At 47.3% G+C, this 16827-nt stretch overlaps 1 protein-coding gene across 2 annotated transcripts in view; it reads left to right on the forward strand.

The window, feature by feature from the left end:
* Positions 1-80: 80 nt before the first annotated feature.
* SNPH (syntaphilin) overlaps positions 81-16827 on the forward strand; it is a 39648-nt gene continuing 22901 nt past the window's right edge. The window contains exons 1-2 of one of the 2 annotated variants that reach the window (XM_010841789.1): positions 119-174; positions 4787-4865. The gene's annotated coding sequence lies outside the window, so the exon portion shown is untranslated. Of the gene's footprint in view, positions 175-4786; positions 4866-16827 lie in introns of both variants that reach the window. The other variant, XM_010841790.1, reaches the window with a different exon arrangement.

Genomic DNA, 16827 nt, shown 5'->3' on the forward strand with positions numbered 1-16827 from the left:
GACCGCCCCGGGTCCCCGCCCACGCTCACCCGCCCCTGTCTGTCTGTTTTCCCCACCGCCGCAGGTTGCTGATCTGGGCCAGGCAGCTGCAGCAGCGACTGCAGAGGCACTGCGCCAAGCCGGGCCGGAGCGGTGAGAGCCGCTGGCGGGGCTGCGGAGGGCGAGTGGACTCAGGTGAGGAGGCCTCGGCGGAGCCGGGAGAGGGGCCGCGTGTGCTGCACCGCTGCGGGCTGCGGGCGGGGGCCGCTCGCTGCGGTAGAATCTCTCAGAGGACACCAGCCGCGGAGGGGTTAACAGTGACTCATTCTTACCCTCCCTTCATTTCCCTACACCCTTCTAAGCGCCCCACCACCGCCACCACCTTGAAATTCACCAGTTAGAGGATGCTGGTAGCAGCAGAGAAGATGCCCGAAGTGGGCGATTTTAGGGGATTTTAGGGACCACCCCGTTTCTATTTGTCTTCCTGTTCCAGCATTTGGCAAACATTTAAGCCTCTTTCCTTCTTGGAGGAGGAAGGAGCAAGGGTACCTGAGGGTGGGGGGAGGATGGAACCTCAAACCCAGCCCAAGGTCAAGTGTCAATGACTGCTTCCTTCCCTTATTCCCCCCTGAGAAGAATCAAGGCCCTGCGGTAGATCTGGAAAAAAAAGGCCCCTGACCCCGTAGAGTAGGAGCTCTGAGCCTCAGTCTCCCTGGAGCTTCCTTGAGATGTGATAATTTCTCCTTCTGCTCCTCAGCTGGCAGCTGGGCTGTTGGAACACCAACTAGCCAGGGGAGTCCCACATTCCCTCCCTCACCCCTGCAGTCTGAGGAGAGGCCTGTTTCCTCTGCCTTCTCTGTCCATCTGGAGGTGGGATGGGCTGGAGTTGTTTCCCCAAAGAAGGTGATCTCTGCAGGCAGGGTGGGGGAGGGAAGGTGCCAGAGATTGGGGTCTTGATGTCCCTTAGCCTGCTCAGAGGCCCCAAGTAGCCATCTTAAAATCCTTTAGGCGTGGGTGTCTGTCTGCTAGTCTGTTAAATGCAGGAGTTGGATTAGATGGTCTGTTCGATTTTAATATGCCATTCAAGCAGCTCTTACATGTCAGGGGGACATCTCTATTAAAAGCAATCTAGAATTTAAACTTGGGTCTATGAAATAATTGGGGTTTCCTCAGTTGATCTCTTTAAACTCGGGACTTCTCAAGGGAAGCATTGACTGTGTGGGCCTTGTAGAACTGGAGGCCTCAGACAGTCCTGTATTGGCATCTCCATGCCATCACTGGAATGACCTTTGTCAAGCTACTTCCCTCCCCCAAGCTTCAGTTTCCTCATCTGTAAATCTGGGAAGAATTTGTCAGAGGGTTGATGTGAAGACTGAATGAGACCTATATGAAAGCACTGAAAATACTGCCCATGCCTGGCACATAGTAGGTTCTCAGGGATGTGGGACTTGGGAGGTAGACTGGAGGAAGAGGGGAGGAGTGGCTCCTCTTAGTCCTGTGCTTTCTCACCTCCCCACCAGTCTCTTCCACATCCTTATAGATGGTTCCCTGCCAGGGGATAATGTGTGCTGGAGTGGGCTGGGTTGCCAGGCTGAGGGGCCTAGGAAGCAACCAGGAGGTACAAACATTTCCGGTGCAAGGATACTGATATCATTCCAGCAAATGGTGGTCCCAAGGAGGCACATGTAGCCCAGCACTGGGTTTGGAAAATGTTGGCATCAAAGAGCAGAGTCCCTTAGGGAACAGAAGCATCAAAATCTTATGTGCTGACAGGGAGGCAGGGACCAAGCCTTCCTGTTTTCACCTGGATCCCACTCCTGCTTCCTTGCACTCCAGGAGTCTCTCACTAGAATCTCCATGAGATAAGGAGGCCAAGACTTTGGTGTCTGTATTTCCTATTCTTTATCATCCCTCCTGCTGTCCTGTTCAGCCTTACATTCACCCTTTCTCGTTGCGGTTTATTCCACAGATACATTCTGCCTCTTGACAGCATGATAAAGAAGTCTCCCCATAAGGGTAGTGCAGGGCATTTTGCTGCTGCACCATTTGGGCCATAAGAAATTATTTCCCCAGCTCCACTACATCCCCATTAGTTTGTGAGCTCCTCCCGGCAGAGGCCTGGACTTTTTTCTCTCTCTGTCTTCAACCTCTAGCCCATGGCTAGGCATAAAGCAGGTCCTCAGTAAGTGTTGGATCAAATAAGTTTGAGGAAATTATGTCCCTAAGCCAACTAGGTTAGAGAGAAACTGCGGGAGTGTGTTGACAGTGTAGGGAAAAGCATTGTTAAGTATAGTACTGTGCCAATTGTTGGCTGTCATTATTATTGCTCTTACTATTACTATTGCCAGTGGCCTACAGTTGTTTCACCTTCTCCCTGAGTCAGGCTTGAAGGAACTAGATGTGCCTTTGGGAGTGATGATGGTGGTTCTGGCTGGTGAAAGATGAGCATAAAGATAAGAAAATTGGGAAGAGAATGATTCCAGCCTCTTCTTGTATTTCGGGGAAGGAGCAGATAAGGAGAATCAAACAAGTCAAAATGGACATATAGCAAAAAATCAGGAGACCCAGGTCCCAGGTCTTGTTCTACTACCACCGCATTGAGTGACCTTGGGCCAATCATAGCTCCTCTCAGGACCTCTAGTTCCCCAGGTATAAAGTGAGAAGACATGATCCTGAAGCTTCCTTCTGCTTCTGACATTTTGTCAAGTGGATTTTGTTGAATAAAAGTAAGACAACTATTATTACTCTGAGTATTATTTATGGAATAGCAGACCATTACCTATTTCAGGTAATCCTTGTAACAGATTATACTGATGTGAAAGTAGAGGAGTCTGAGGCTTAGAGAGAGTGACCTTCCTAAGGCTACAGAGCTTGAAGTGGCAGAACTGTTATCCGACACCTGGTCTATCTGAGTCGAAAGGGTGAGCTTTTGCAAAGGTTTCGCTACCTCCGCTTCTAGTCGCTGTGAGGTGTGTGTACACTTGTAACTGTGCCTAGGGCTTTGGAGAAGGGGAAGCTGTGAAGGATTCTTGACAAAAGATCAGGCATTTCTCCAAAGGGACTGTTGCGGGGGAACTTGCTGGGTTGACGAGTGTGTGAGTTAGTGCTGTAAAGTCTTCCTTGCTGCGTGAGCTCGGCTTTGCTGATGAGTGGCCGGTGCCCCTTTACCCAGGAGAACGGCTGGGAGTGAATGACAGTCATGACAGGCACACGTTTTGAGCTCCTCCTAGGTCCTGTGCTCTGTTTTACACAGGTTCACTTACTCTTCAAATAATCCTACTATGTGGGCTTAGACTTTAATCTTACCCATCTTATAAGTGAGGAAGCCAGGGCAGTGAGACAAAGGATCTTGCCCAGAGTTACACAGCTAAGTTGTGGTAGATCCAGACACAGTTTAGCTGAGAGTTGAAAGAACTGCTTTTAGTCTGAGCCTTCTCACTGACAGCGTGACTTCAGGTTAGCCAGTTTCTCTCTGCATGTCCTAAATGCACTGGACGCCTCTATGACTCTAAAGGGCCTAAATGCTGCCTTGTCCCAGAACAAGAGTGGAGTTTCCTTGTCCGGCTAAACATGGATCAGCCTTTGTTTATTATTTATTTATCAGGCCCTGTTCATGCCTTGGAGAAGGAAATGGCAACCCACTCCAGTGTTCTTGCCTGGAGAATCCCAGAGACAGGGGAGCCTGGTGGGCTGCCGTCTATGGGATCACACAGAGTTGGACACGACTGAAGTGACTTAGCAGCAGCAGCAGCAGCAGACCAAGCACATAGGATACAGAAAAGAGTAAGAGGTGATCCCTAATTTCAAGAAGCTCACGGCTAATAGAGGAAGACAACTATCTAAGCCTGTGGGTATGGTTGGACTATCTAGGAGCTGTGACAACACTGATGTGGATGTAATGGGACAGGGAGAAAGGGATGGCCTCTTCCTCCTCTCAGGAAGACTTTAGAGAAATGATGCCATTTTCTGCATTAAATTTGTGTATAATAGTAATAATAATAAATGTTCTACCCAGATTAGGATGTTTCCAAGGAGTTTTTGACTCTTGACTGCAGCAACCCAAAAAGTGGCCACAATCTGAGGGACCATCCCAACTCACTCTGTGGCTCAGTTCCAAAGGAGCCATCCATTTGTCTCAGGGGGCCTGGAATCCTCCCTGTCATCAGAGGCCTCTAGAAGCAGGACTCTGAGGCTCCTCTTGGAAAGCCTGTCTAGTGCCTATAACCATCCAGTGGGCTTGGGGACTTCTTCCTCATGTCATTATCCCACCTGTCCAGACCACCCGCCACCTGGAGAGTTGAAGGCATTTAGCCAAGATTACTCAGCAAGGCTGGGATCAGAACTCTGGCCTTATGGGGACTGCATTTCTGAGCCATAAGGGTGTCTTTCTACATCTAGGTCACTAGGGACCTAAGGGGCCGTTTCTTCATTTGATGGGCAGCTCACACCGAGTAGAGGTTTGATGCAGATGATGTGAAGCTAAGGGCCCTTAGAGAGAGGAGGCCTGTGTTCCCAAGCTGCTTTGTACTGCCTGATGAACAGGTATTTATGAAGTGTTTGTCATATGCTAGCACCTCTGTACTGAGGTGCTGAACCAACCAAAAGAGAACACCTGGGAAGCAGCTTGGTACAGTGGAAAGAGCAAGCGCCGAGGGGCCAGGAGACTGACCTCAGCTCTGCCAGGACTCCCTGGGTGGCCTGAGGCAAGGCTCTTTGCTTTTCCACACCTGCAAAATGATAGGCAGAGGTGGTGATCTCTTCAAGCACTGACTGGTTAACAATTCCACAACACTTTCTTCTGTTCTAGAACCACTTTAAGGGATACAAGAGTGGATATGATACAGATAACTGTAACCTGAGGAAGAATGAGATAAATATAACTAGAGGTATGAACACATGCTCTGTGGGTTTGCTGGAGGGAGAGGGTTTGGGAAAGGCTCAGTTCAAAAGCTACCTCTTCAAAGATAGGATGAGATGCGGATCAAGGTGGGGGGGGGGCGGTTTGAACCATGAGGAGTAGCAGAAACATGCTTTCATTCTGGACAGGAAGGCTGTATAGCAGAGCAATGGTCCTCAGATTTCAAAGATCAGTACATTTGAGAATCCATCCTAGGTTGGCCAACTTTTTACTCTGCCGAATAAGGACAAATTACACTCGTTCTGTTTACTGTTATAGTCATATAGAGAGAAAAAGAACACTTTAATACCTTTATCCCCAAAGTAAGAAGGCTATATTAAATCAGGGAAAAAAATGATTCCTTCAAATCAGATGCATTTTGCTTTATTTAAAAACTCACTACAGGGATTTCCCTAGTGGTCCAGTGATTAAGACTCCAAACTGCCAATGCAAGGGGCCTGGGTTTAATCCCTGGTCAGGGAACAGGCTCTCACATGCCACAACTAAGACCCAGTACAGCCAAATAAATAAAAATAAATACTTTTAAAAGTCTCATTGCATTGTCCATATTTTGCAGCAGACCAGGGAGCTTCCCAGGTGGTGCTAGTAGTAAAGCACCCGCCTGCCAAGGCAGGAGAGAGAAGAGACACAGGTCCAATCCCTGTGTTGGAAAGATCCCCTGGAGGAGGAGGATCCACTCTAGTGTTCTTGCCTGGAGAATCCCATGAACAGAGGAGCACGGCAGGCTACAATCCATAGGGTCACACAGAGTCGGACACAACTTAAGTGACTTTGCACACACTCACTGTCCTTGAGTTTGGCTCTGAAGTCAGGCTGCTTGGGCTCAAATCCTGGCCAATTTTTTCTCTAGAGCCTCTGCTTCCTCATCTGTAAAATGGGGACATGACACTGTCTATCTACCTCCTAAGGTCACTAGAGGAGGTCCATATGCTATAGTAAAACATGTAAAGGAAGGAACCTCAAACTCTCTTGTCCATTTTGGGCTTTGGAAGATGATAGCAAATTGGAGAGTATTTACTTGAAAGAGGCAGCTGCTAGCCTGCCTGCCACTCCTGCCACGCAAGAATGTGGGTCACATGTTGTCGGATCTTCTCATTTATAAGAAAGAAACCCAGGTATTTCCCTGGATGTACAATGGTTAGGACTCCATGCTTCCACAGCAGGGGGCATGGATTCGACCCCTGGTCGGGGAACTAAGATTCCACAAGCTGCATGGCCAAAAAATAAATAATTACAATAATAAAAAATAAGACAGAAATCTGAATGTTTGTGACATCTTTTGATTTTTTTTTAATGTGGCCAACTAGTCAGCCTTTTAAAATACGCCCATTAAAGTGTGTCTGTATCAGGCCATCAGTCTGTGCTTCCTGATGTACAGTGTTAGATGCCAGACATGTAGTGCTCATAGCTGTTGGCTGAGGATGAGGACAGAGAAAGGAAATGAAGCTGAGAGTGCAGACCTGGACCAGGGATGCCCTCCCTCTCTTCAAGACAGGGGAACACATTGCTTTGGCCACTTGGATCTTCTGCTTCTGGCCGCCTGCTTCAAAGGCCCAGTTTGTGCCCCTTCGCTTCTGGCAGCACTGTCAGGAAGGAGTCTCTAGAGACTGAGGCTTCCAAACCCCTCTGAGCCCCCTGGAACCTGCCAGCCTCCCTTCCACAGGGTCTTTGGAAGCTTGATCAGCAGCCTCAGAAGGGGGAATTTGACTGATGGCCAGTGAAGCCGGCACAAAAGCTACCCTTGAGAAGCAGGTGTGAGGAGAGGTGCTGGTATCTCCTCAGCAGGAGGGGCATTTCTTGTTCTCTGGAAGCCACGCTGGTTCTACCACCTCTGCCTGGGTTATGATGAGGTCTGGACAGTAAGTGATCTCTTTTTGACAGCTCTGCCACATAGCCACCCCCAAGGAAAAGCTGGGATCTGATTATGAAGGAAGCCTAGAGTGTTCTCAGAGAGGACCTCCTGATTAGCTGGAGGAACCCCACTGACATGCTTTCAAGGCATTCTGGGATTCAGACTAAAGCCACTGAGGACAGTTTACATTTTTGTGGCTCCACTTAATCAAATATTCATCAAGCATCTACTGTGGTCAGGCTTTACCCGGGCCACCGTGGGGGAATGCAAAGAAATGTTTCCATTCATTCATTCAGCCAGTGTGTACAGTGTCCAGTCTATAAGCAGGTACTGATGTTCAGTCCCTCCCACTCAGGGAAATTTTGAGGCTGATAAAGATATATGGATGATACATGGAGCCTGGCTCATAGAAATATTAGTAACAGCTGCCATTGGATTGCGTGCCTTCTGAGTGTTAGATGCTAGATTGTAGTACCTGCTTTAGAGAGTGGGTATGGGGACTGAATGGAGTCTTCATTTGAAACACTTACTGTGCCTGCCACATGCTGGTGCTCAGTAAAAGGGTAGCTGCTTTACAGTAACCTTGCAAACTGGGCAGATCCAGAAGAAAGGCCAAGACACTTGTTAGAAAAACAAGACGCAAAACAACTCAGTCCCACTTAGCTTATGTTATCCTCATTTTATAGATGAGGACACTGGGCTCAGAGAGGGGAAGTAGTTTGTTCAGAGCTACTGTGTAACAAGCTGGTCTGTTTGGCATCAGAGCTATGTTCTTTCTTCTAAGCCATATTGCTTCAAAAAAAGTGGTTAATGAATAAAGCAATAAAGCTACTATTCAACAGGTGAGGCAGTGCCACCTGGTGAGGTGGGGCATTTTTATAATTGAGGAAGCTGAGACCAGTGGAAAGAAGGAACTGGCCATACTCGTGTAACCAGAAAGTGGTGGGGTTGGAACCCCAACCCAGGCATGTTGGACATGGCTTCCCACACTGCTGGGATGGAATATGGTCATCAGGTATGAAGATAGTTGTATGTGGAAACTCAAATTTCAGTCACGTGAGAGATCTTGGGCTTCCACATACCCTGAAGGGCAGTCCCCAGATCAGCACTTACAGGTGCCAGCCAGGGAGGACAATTTAGGCTCAGTTCAAGGAAAAACATGCTAAACTGAAAAACCATCTAGCAATGAAGCAGTATATTTTGAGAGCTAGTTTCTCATCTCTAGGCTGCTCCCATAGGTCTTGATGTTCTAGAAGGAATTCTTGCAATGTGATGGGATGTGGAATGGCGGTGCTCAATAGTCTTGTAATCTAGAGGGTCGGGAATTCTAGCATAGGACTGGTCACAGGTGATGCAAGCAGTGAGTGCTACTGGCGTCCCCAAGATAAAGGGTAACCGTAGGCTGGGGCTATCTGGGAACGCTTCCTAGTGGGAGGAACTAGAGCAGGATCTGAAGGGTTGGGGAAAGGGAGAGGAGTAGGACTGGGTAAGCTGAGCAAGTCCTAGGGTGGTGAGCCCACCAGTCTAGCTGGGCTGTAGGGTTAGTACCTCTCAGCGAAGGGCAGTCCCCTGTTCTCCAGAGCTTTTTTAAATGGTAGAAATGGCACAGGGAATCCTGGGTCTTTCCCAAAGCCTCATTAGGAGGCTAGTTTGGCACCACGTCCCCCTCTTCCCTCCAAGCCACTGCTCCTCTCTTCATTGTACCACTCACCTCCTTCCATCCTCCCTTTCGGAGGTGGCAGACTTCAGACATTGAGCTCTCCTGGGAGACAGGTGTGCCAAATGTGGCCTCTGCAGTGAGGCGAAGCCTAGGGCGCTGACCAAGATCACCTTCCTCTCATTTGGGGCACAGAGCTGAAGCCGACCTGGGCCTCCTAGGGGCTACTTGCTGCTCAGGGTGAGCTCTGGCTTCAGAGTCAGGCCTGGCTCATCTCCAGTTCTGCTGCTTGTCAGCCTGAGACCGCAGACAAATTGTCTTACTCCCCACCCTCCCCTCCCAGCCCCCACCCCTGGGCCATGTTCTCATCTACCAAAGAGGGATCGATCATTCATGCCTGAGAGGAGAGGATGATCTGCCAAAAGGGCATGGCACATGGCAGATGGCCCCACAAATGCGCCTCCTTTCTATGGCCTCAATTGCTTCTCTCCCCGCTGGGTCCCAACCCTTGTCCCTGAGAATGATAAGAGGCACAGGGATGTGTGACATGGCCTATCCTCCTACCGCTCTTCAAGGAAAGTATTATTATAAAAGAGGAAGTCGAGTCACAGGGAATTGAAGCGACTTGTCTTTTGTATGTGGCTGAGCTACCAAATAACCAATTCCTGAGCCCACTTCTCCCCATTCCTTTTTCTCCCTTTGCTTTTTCATTCTCTTTTCTCTCCCTGTTTCTGCTCCTTTGGGCCTGTGGGTATCCATTCCTCCCTCCTCAGCCCTTAGCTGGGCTCTTCCGAGCAAGATTACCAGCCCTGGGGCTGATTGGAATGAGCCAGCCTAAGAGCTAACGAAGGGTATTTTGCTGCTTCAGAAATGTCTGTAAGGGGCCCTTGGTCAAATTCTATCCCAGTCAGCAGTATTCCCTCCACGGGCCCCTCCTTTCTACCTCCTTTACTTAAATTCACCCTGAAATTTTCTTCCCATCACCACTGCTATCTCCCCATGTTCCCATCTGTCTTAAGGCCCAGTTCATGTGCCATCTTTCAGGAGTCCCTATTCGTCAGCTCCTTCCCGGAGCCCAGGCTCCTAGTCACCAAGCCTAGCTCTGTGAGCTCAGAGGACGGAGAGCTCCTGACCCTCCACGCCCTCCCATTTCCTGCACTACAGAGAGCAGCCCCCAGTACCCAGGGCCCGGCCTAGAGCTGTAGGACTACTTGAGCCAACTCCCTGGCTTGTGGCTGCCTTCTAAAAACAGGGGGCGGGTAGGCTCCATGCCTAGGAGAGGATGGGCCTCAGAGTTGTTAGGACTAGCAGGAGATGGCTATTGTGAGGAATCTCAGAGGCTAGCCTTCCAGTGAAGGAGCCCAGGATCCAAGTCTGGACAGCATCAGATCCCTCACCCTGCTCTCTGAGTGGTCAGCTGAGAGCACGGACTTTGGAGCTGGACAAGTTGGACTGCCACCTTGGTCTTGATCATGGACTTACTTTGTGACTGTGGGAAAGTCACTTGATTTCTCTGACCCTTTTGTTTCCTCAGTAGTAAAAATGGGCTTCATAGTCATAATTCCAGCCTCATAGGAGCAAAGCTGGGTAGAGAATTAAACTACATTAGAAATCCCATGTGTGTAAAGCCCACAGCACGGGGTTTAGCACACAGTAGGTGCTTAATAAGTGCTAGTACCCTTACACCCAGTTAGAAGGAAAGAACTTTATAACTTCTCTAGTTTTCCAAAGATCTGATACATCTTCGGTTGGTAGTGAGCTCCCTTCTCACTGGTGGTATTCAAACAGTCTAGGTGACTGCAGAACAGGACTGTTATTCAGAGAAATGGTGCTTCGATCAGCATCATTGGAAGTTGGGCTTTGAAATCTTCACATTCTTTCTTGTCCTTAAGTTCTGTGATTCTGTGAAGACGTTGACTCAGATCTCCTTAGTCAATTATGAGAAACAGTTGGGGTTTGGCTTGAATGTCTGCTTAGCACAGATAAAAGACAAAAATCTGCTGGAGTTATGAGCTAATTGAAGGCTTTCTCCCAAGAAATGACGAGGCTAGAAACAAAATCAGGTCTAAGAAGAAGAGTTCTCACACACCCTATGAAGGGAACCCGGCTGGGATGTTTAGGGTATGAGGCTAAATGTGTAGGCTGACTTTTGGGAAGGCTACACCATGGTCGATAGCGTGAACTGCCCAGAGCAAGGCCTGTGCTTGATTTGCCTCTGAATCCCCAGTGCCCAGTGCAAGCCAGGCATACAGGAAGTACTCTGGACAAGTAATGAGCGAATGGCAAATAGCCTTGATGTTTTTTGCAGATGGAATCTCTTGAGTTTAGAGACTCTTAGAACTTCCTAGAGGCCACGTGGTGGTTTCCTACTCAGTGCATGGACGTCCGTGCATCTGTGTCCATGTCTGTGCATGTGCCAGGCTTCCAAGAAAGACCCCTCCTGCTTGCTGCTGCCCTGCCGTCTTCTCTTTCTCTGGCCTCTTCCCCTCCTTCCAGCTCTTGATGTATACATCAAGCTGCACCTACTTAGAAGTGTGAGTTTAACATGGGATGTGACCCATGAAACTATCACCACCATTAAGATAATTAACACATCCATCAACCCCTAAAGTTTCCTCTTGCACCTTTATAGTAATTCCTTCCTCTCATACCTCCCTCTCCATTCCCCTCCCCAGGCAACCACTGATCCGCTTTCTGTCACTTTAAATTACTTTGCATTTTCTAGAATTTTATATCAATGGAACCATATAGCGTATACTTTTTTTGACTGGGGCAGAGGGTCTGGCTTCTTGCACCTGGCCTGATTATTTAGAGATTCACGTTGTTGTGTTTATCAATAGTGTATTCCTTTTTACTTCTGAGTAGTACTCCACTGTGTGTAAGGGTAAACCATGATTTGCTTTTCCCTTTGTCTGTTGATGGACATTTTGGTTTTTTTCTAGTTTCTTGCTATTACAAATAAAGCTACTGTGAACATTTGTGTATAAGTCTTTGTGTGGATATACCTTCTTATTCTCTGGGGTAAATACCTAGGAGTGAAGTGGAATGGCTAGGTCCTATAGTAAATGCATATTTAAGTTAAAACTGTCCAAGTGTTTCCAAAGTGGTTGTGCCATTTTACATTCCCAGCAGCATGTATGAGAGTTCTGGTTTCTTCACATCCTCAAAGCACTGAGTATGATCAGTCTTTTTATCATTAATCATCCAATAGGTTGTATAGCGGTGTCTCCTTATGGCTTTAATTTGCATTCTCCTAATGACTGATGATGTTGATCATCTTTTTGTGTGCTTATTTGCCATCTCTATATCTTTGGTGAATTATTTGTTCAAAAATTTTTCCAACTTTTAAATATTTAACCGTTTGGCTGTCTTACTATTATTGAGTTGTAAGAGTTCTTTATGCATTCTTGATACAAGTTCCTCATCAAATATATATTTTGCAACCATTTTCTCCTAACCTCTGTCTTGCCCCAGAGGGCCCTCTGGGAGTTTCAGACTTAATGCGTGTGTGTACGTGTGTGTGTAAGAGAGAGAAACTAGCTTCCTGGGAGACTCTAGCTTCTGAATTCAATCCTTCTCTACTAGCATGTGGAATCACAGGACAGACCTAGAAGTACTTCCTAACCTAACCTCAACAACTTCATTTTGCAAACAGGGGGCCTGAGTCCCTGAGACCATGGGGTGTGGTGTTAGAGCCCACACAGACCTCTGATCTCTAGAGGAAGAGGGCCCAGGCTGGAGGTCTTGATGTCTTGATTCCTGTGACCCCAGAGAGGCAGGTCACCTCTTTGCACCTCCCTCACTTGTCTGTTCTATGGGCACAACTGTGCCTTCCTGTGGATGAGAGGCTGGTGCAGAGCTATCTCCCTGACCATCCCAACTCCAAGGACAAGGAGTGTGTCAGCACCACCTGTTGCCACAAAAGGCTTTCAGGAGACAGAGGAGGAGGCGCCATGAATTCATTAAGGAAGGCCAGGTTTGAGTTGCATGGGCTAGAAGGAGCAACAGTAAAATTAATCAGTGGTTTATCTTTGAGTAGCAAAACTGGAGGGTTTTTTTTTTTTTTAAGGTGCATGCTACTTTTATAGTTGGAATGTGTTAGTTCCTCAGTCATCTCCAGCTCTTTGCAACCTCATGGACTGTAGCCAACCAGGCTCCTCTGTCCATGGAATTCTCCAGGCAAGAATACTGGAGTGGGTTGCCATGCCCTTCTCCAGGGGATCTTCCTGACCCAGGGATCAAACCAGGGTGTCTCGCATTGCAGGCAGATTCTTTACCATCTGAGCCACCAGCAAAGCCCTATAGCTATAGTAACAATATTCATAAATAGAGCTATATTTAAAATTTAAAAATTATCCAGCTGTAGCTAATTTGTGACCTTCTTGGGATGAGTTATGTCTCTGGGCCTTGGTTTATAAAATAAGGAAATGGAATTATGGCTCATTGGGTAGTGTGTGCCAGGATTCTTCACAAGCATTATCTGATTAAAATTCCCAATGGAAACTCCATGTTGCAGATGAGGAAGCCAAAGGCCATGGTCAGTCCTCTGCTGAGAATTAAGTTTCCAGATGGATTCTGCCCTAAGAAAAGCCCCTGCTCTGTACGCCTCCTCAAGGGCCCCTGTGATTATGAAGATGTTTGTGTGCTCCAGAGAAAAGTCAGGAAGAGGGACACCTGAGAGCCTTGTGTCAACACAGCCAAGAAGAGTTTAGCTTATATAGTCAGGAGGCGGTGTTTGCCAGCAGGTGAGGAGGAGAGAACTTTGTGCTAACTGCAGCCAGAGCTGTTGGTCTCTGCTTCACCTTTCTGCCCCAGGAGACTTCTCCTAAGCAGAATTTGCCCTTCAGCCCAAGTCCCCATTCCGTGTTCCCAACTTCCCTGTATGTCCAGTGCCCTGGGTTCAGAACTGCAAGGGTTCGAGTCTCAGCTCCACCAGTTCATCCTGGGGCTTTGGGCAAGGGCCACCCCTTCCCCCAACCTCACATCCTCTACCTACAAAATGGGATCAGGCTAGACTAGAGATTCCAAACTCCAATACCAGATAGCTAACAACAACAACAAAAAAAAACCCAGGTAAAGAGCAAGAGTGCAGGTGAGAATTGACCAAAAGGAGCCACTTTTCAGCCTCAGTCACTCACTGCTCTGCAGGAATGCGGGCACAGAGCCACAGGATCTTTGGGGTTAAGACAGGCTGGGAAATCTCCAGGTTTTTTAAGTATGAAATCTTTCAAGTTATAAACGTTGACTGAAAATAAAATGCATACAAATGCAGGCCAAAGCAAACTGGTCTATTTGCATGATATAGCCTGTGGGCTGCCAGTTTGGGACCTCTGGACTTTCCTGCCTCTGAGCACCCTCTGGCTTTGACCCTGTCAGCTTAGAAAGTGTTCACAACCTAAAAGTTGAGAGTTATGTTTCATTTGGTGGGGATTTTTAGGACTTCAAGCCCAAGAGACAGCATCTCAAGTTACCCTGAGACAACGGTTCTGAGGAGGCAAGGGAAGGAGCCAGATTATACAGAAGTTTTGCAACAAAGGACAGGCAGTCTGAACATCAAAAGATTGTTGTTAATTAAAGAAAGCTGAATATCCCAAGTTACGGAATTTAGTGCTTTTCTATTTTGGGGAAGATGCAAGAGTCTTGGCTCACTGAAATCGTTCATATATATATTTTTTTCTATATTTTTGGCTGTGCTGAAATCATCATTCTTTTGATTTGCACTTCAGCTATCTGGGGCCAATATTCTGTTTTCACACCTTGAGTTCCTCAGGGCTCACAGTAGAGAGTGGCTGCAGTCTGATGGCTGCTAGGTGGCAGGTATCCTCCACCTTCCTGAGTTTCCTTAGGGCTCAGTGGCTTGGAAGGCTCCCTACCATTGCTGATGACTGTGACACCCTTGTTTACTGATATGACATGAAATATTCCATTTCTCAAGCCTCTGGTTCCTGGACTCCTAGCCTCAGGTATCCCTAGAAGTAACACTGGGCAGAGTGAAGCCCAGGTCTGTGAGAACAAGGAGGCCAGTGTGCTAAGGAGGAGGCCCTAAGTTTGACTCCTGGGCCCCCACACATGCCCTGGATAGATTGTTATTGTTGCCATTCAGTCACTAAGTCATGTCCAACTCTCTGGGACTCCATGGACTGTAGCATGCCAGGCTCCCCTGTCCTTCACTATCTCCTGGAGTTTGCTTAAATTCATGTCCACTGAGTTAGTGATGCTATCTAACCATCTCATCCTCTGCTACCCTTTTGTCCTTTTGCCTTCAACCTTTCCCAGCATCAGGGTGTTTTCCAATGAGTCAGCTCTTCACATTAGGTGGCCCAAGTATCAGAGCTTCAGCTTCAGCATCAGTCCTTCCAATGAATATTCAGAGTTGATTTCCTTTAAGATTAACTGGTTTGATCTCCTTGCTGGCCAAGCGACTCTCAAGAGTCTTCTCCAGCATCACAGTTTGAAAGCATCAATTCTTCAGCCCTCAGCCTTCTTTATGGACCAGCCATCACGTCTGTACATGACTACTGGAAAAGATAACAAGGGCCTTAAAAGGCCCTGTCCTGTTGCTTGCTGCAAACCCTGTCCTCTCTGTGGCTTGTGGTGTGCTTGGCCCTGTGCTTGGCAGCTTAACATGCACAGGCCCACTTCACCATGTGACAGTGATTAACCTCATGTGGACATAAGGAAACTGGCCCTGATTATGACTGGCCTGCAGGCACACAGCTCCCCTCTGAGCTGGGATTTGAACCCAGGGGCATCTTGCTCTACCCTCTGAGTTCCTGCCTTTATTCCTTAGCCCCTCAGAATGCTTGGTTTGTGCTGGTGCTGATGGCCGTGTTGAGTATATGGACTGCACACACACAGATGAGCATAGTTATATGTGTGTACTAGTGAGCACATGAATACAACTCGACCTGTTTTGTGCAAATCTGTGTCCTTGGCACCTATGCTTAGAACAGTCAATTCTTATTTGCAATAGTCATGTTCTGTCACTATAAACCAACTGGGAACCCTGAATTGGTGCGAAACCATTGCTCCCGAGGGAAAACAGAGTTAGGATCCTGGAAGTCTCTTGTTACGTTTTCATCAATTGATCAATAAAACCTTGTTTTATTTATTTGTGTTTCTGTTTTAAGACAGCGCCTTTACTATACATTGTTGATACATTCACATTGAGTTTGTGCCAGCAACCCTGTAACTCACACCTCAGGGAAGCTTATCTGACACTTATCTTCTCTGTAAGGCACCTAACAGCCTTCCTGAGCTTCGGAGCACCGGACAGCAGTTCAGCTCTGTACTTGCAGGCCATTTTAAATAGCAAAGTCACCCTGCAAAAAAAAAAGCACAAAACTGTTAAAACATGGCTCTAAATAGCCACAAACAGACATTTGTTTTTAAGAAATGAAACAAGCCAAGTGAAGTATGTATATTTTTAATAACTGGGTACTTCTGGTGACTCCAGTTTGAAACACTAGTTTTTTATGAGATTTTATTTTCAAAGAAAGAAAGAAAAGAAATAAGAAGGTTGCCTTGTTCCACCTGAGCTGGGAATGTGGGCATCAGGCAACTAACAGGGCTTGTAAATAAATGCTTACCAGGTACGTGAATTCACACGTATGAATTCCCACTATGGACTCCCCAGACAATGAGGATCCACTGTGACGTATCTTTCACTTTTCTCTGAGGGGTGCTATTAGGATTTGGGATTGTTGACACAGCGAATTGGGTTTTCTGCGTGGGGAGATGTATCAGGTTGACCAAAAAGGTCGTTCGGGTTTTTGTAGCAGATGTTCTGGAAAGACCTGAATGAACTTTTTGGCCAACCCAATAATCTGGAGGGGCAGCTGGGATGGTTTGAGTTCTACTCTCAGCATTACCACCTACTTACCGCCTGCCCTCATGCAAGTTCGCTGGTTTCTGGAGCCTGAGCTTCCGTGGTGGTAAAACAGAGAGAATACCCTGTAATATAAGGGTGAATTGACAGGATGAATGTGGGGCACGCAGGACAGTGCCTGGCAAGAGACTGGTTACATGGCAGCTTTCAAACTGCTGCTTTCATGCCTTCCTTTAAGATACGGGTTTTAAGAGTTCTGCCCTCAAGGCGCTGCTAGATACTACGGATATGAAAATAGATAAAACCCTGGCTTACAAAGCAATTATTCTTCAATTTAAAAAAAAAATAATTTTTTTTTTAAAAACCTAGGCTTACAAATCTAGCAGGAGAGACAAGCCCACCTAAATAGGACACCATGTGTGAAAAGGACTAAAGTAACAAACTAAGTACTGTTAAACTTTTTTTTGCACCATTTGACTTGCTTCAGATCAGATCAGATCAGTCGCTCAGTCGTGTCCGACTCTTTGCGACCCCATGAATCACAGCACACCAGGCCTCCCTGTCCATCACCAACTCCTGGAGTTCCCTGAGAC

Source organism: Bison bison, unplaced genomic scaffold, assembly GCF_000754665.1.
Source record: "Bison bison bison isolate TAMUID 2011002044 unplaced genomic scaffold, Bison_UMD1.0 scf7180017864167, whole genome shotgun sequence".
NCBI classification, from domain to species: Eukaryota; Metazoa; Chordata; class Mammalia; order Artiodactyla; family Bovidae; genus Bison; species Bison bison.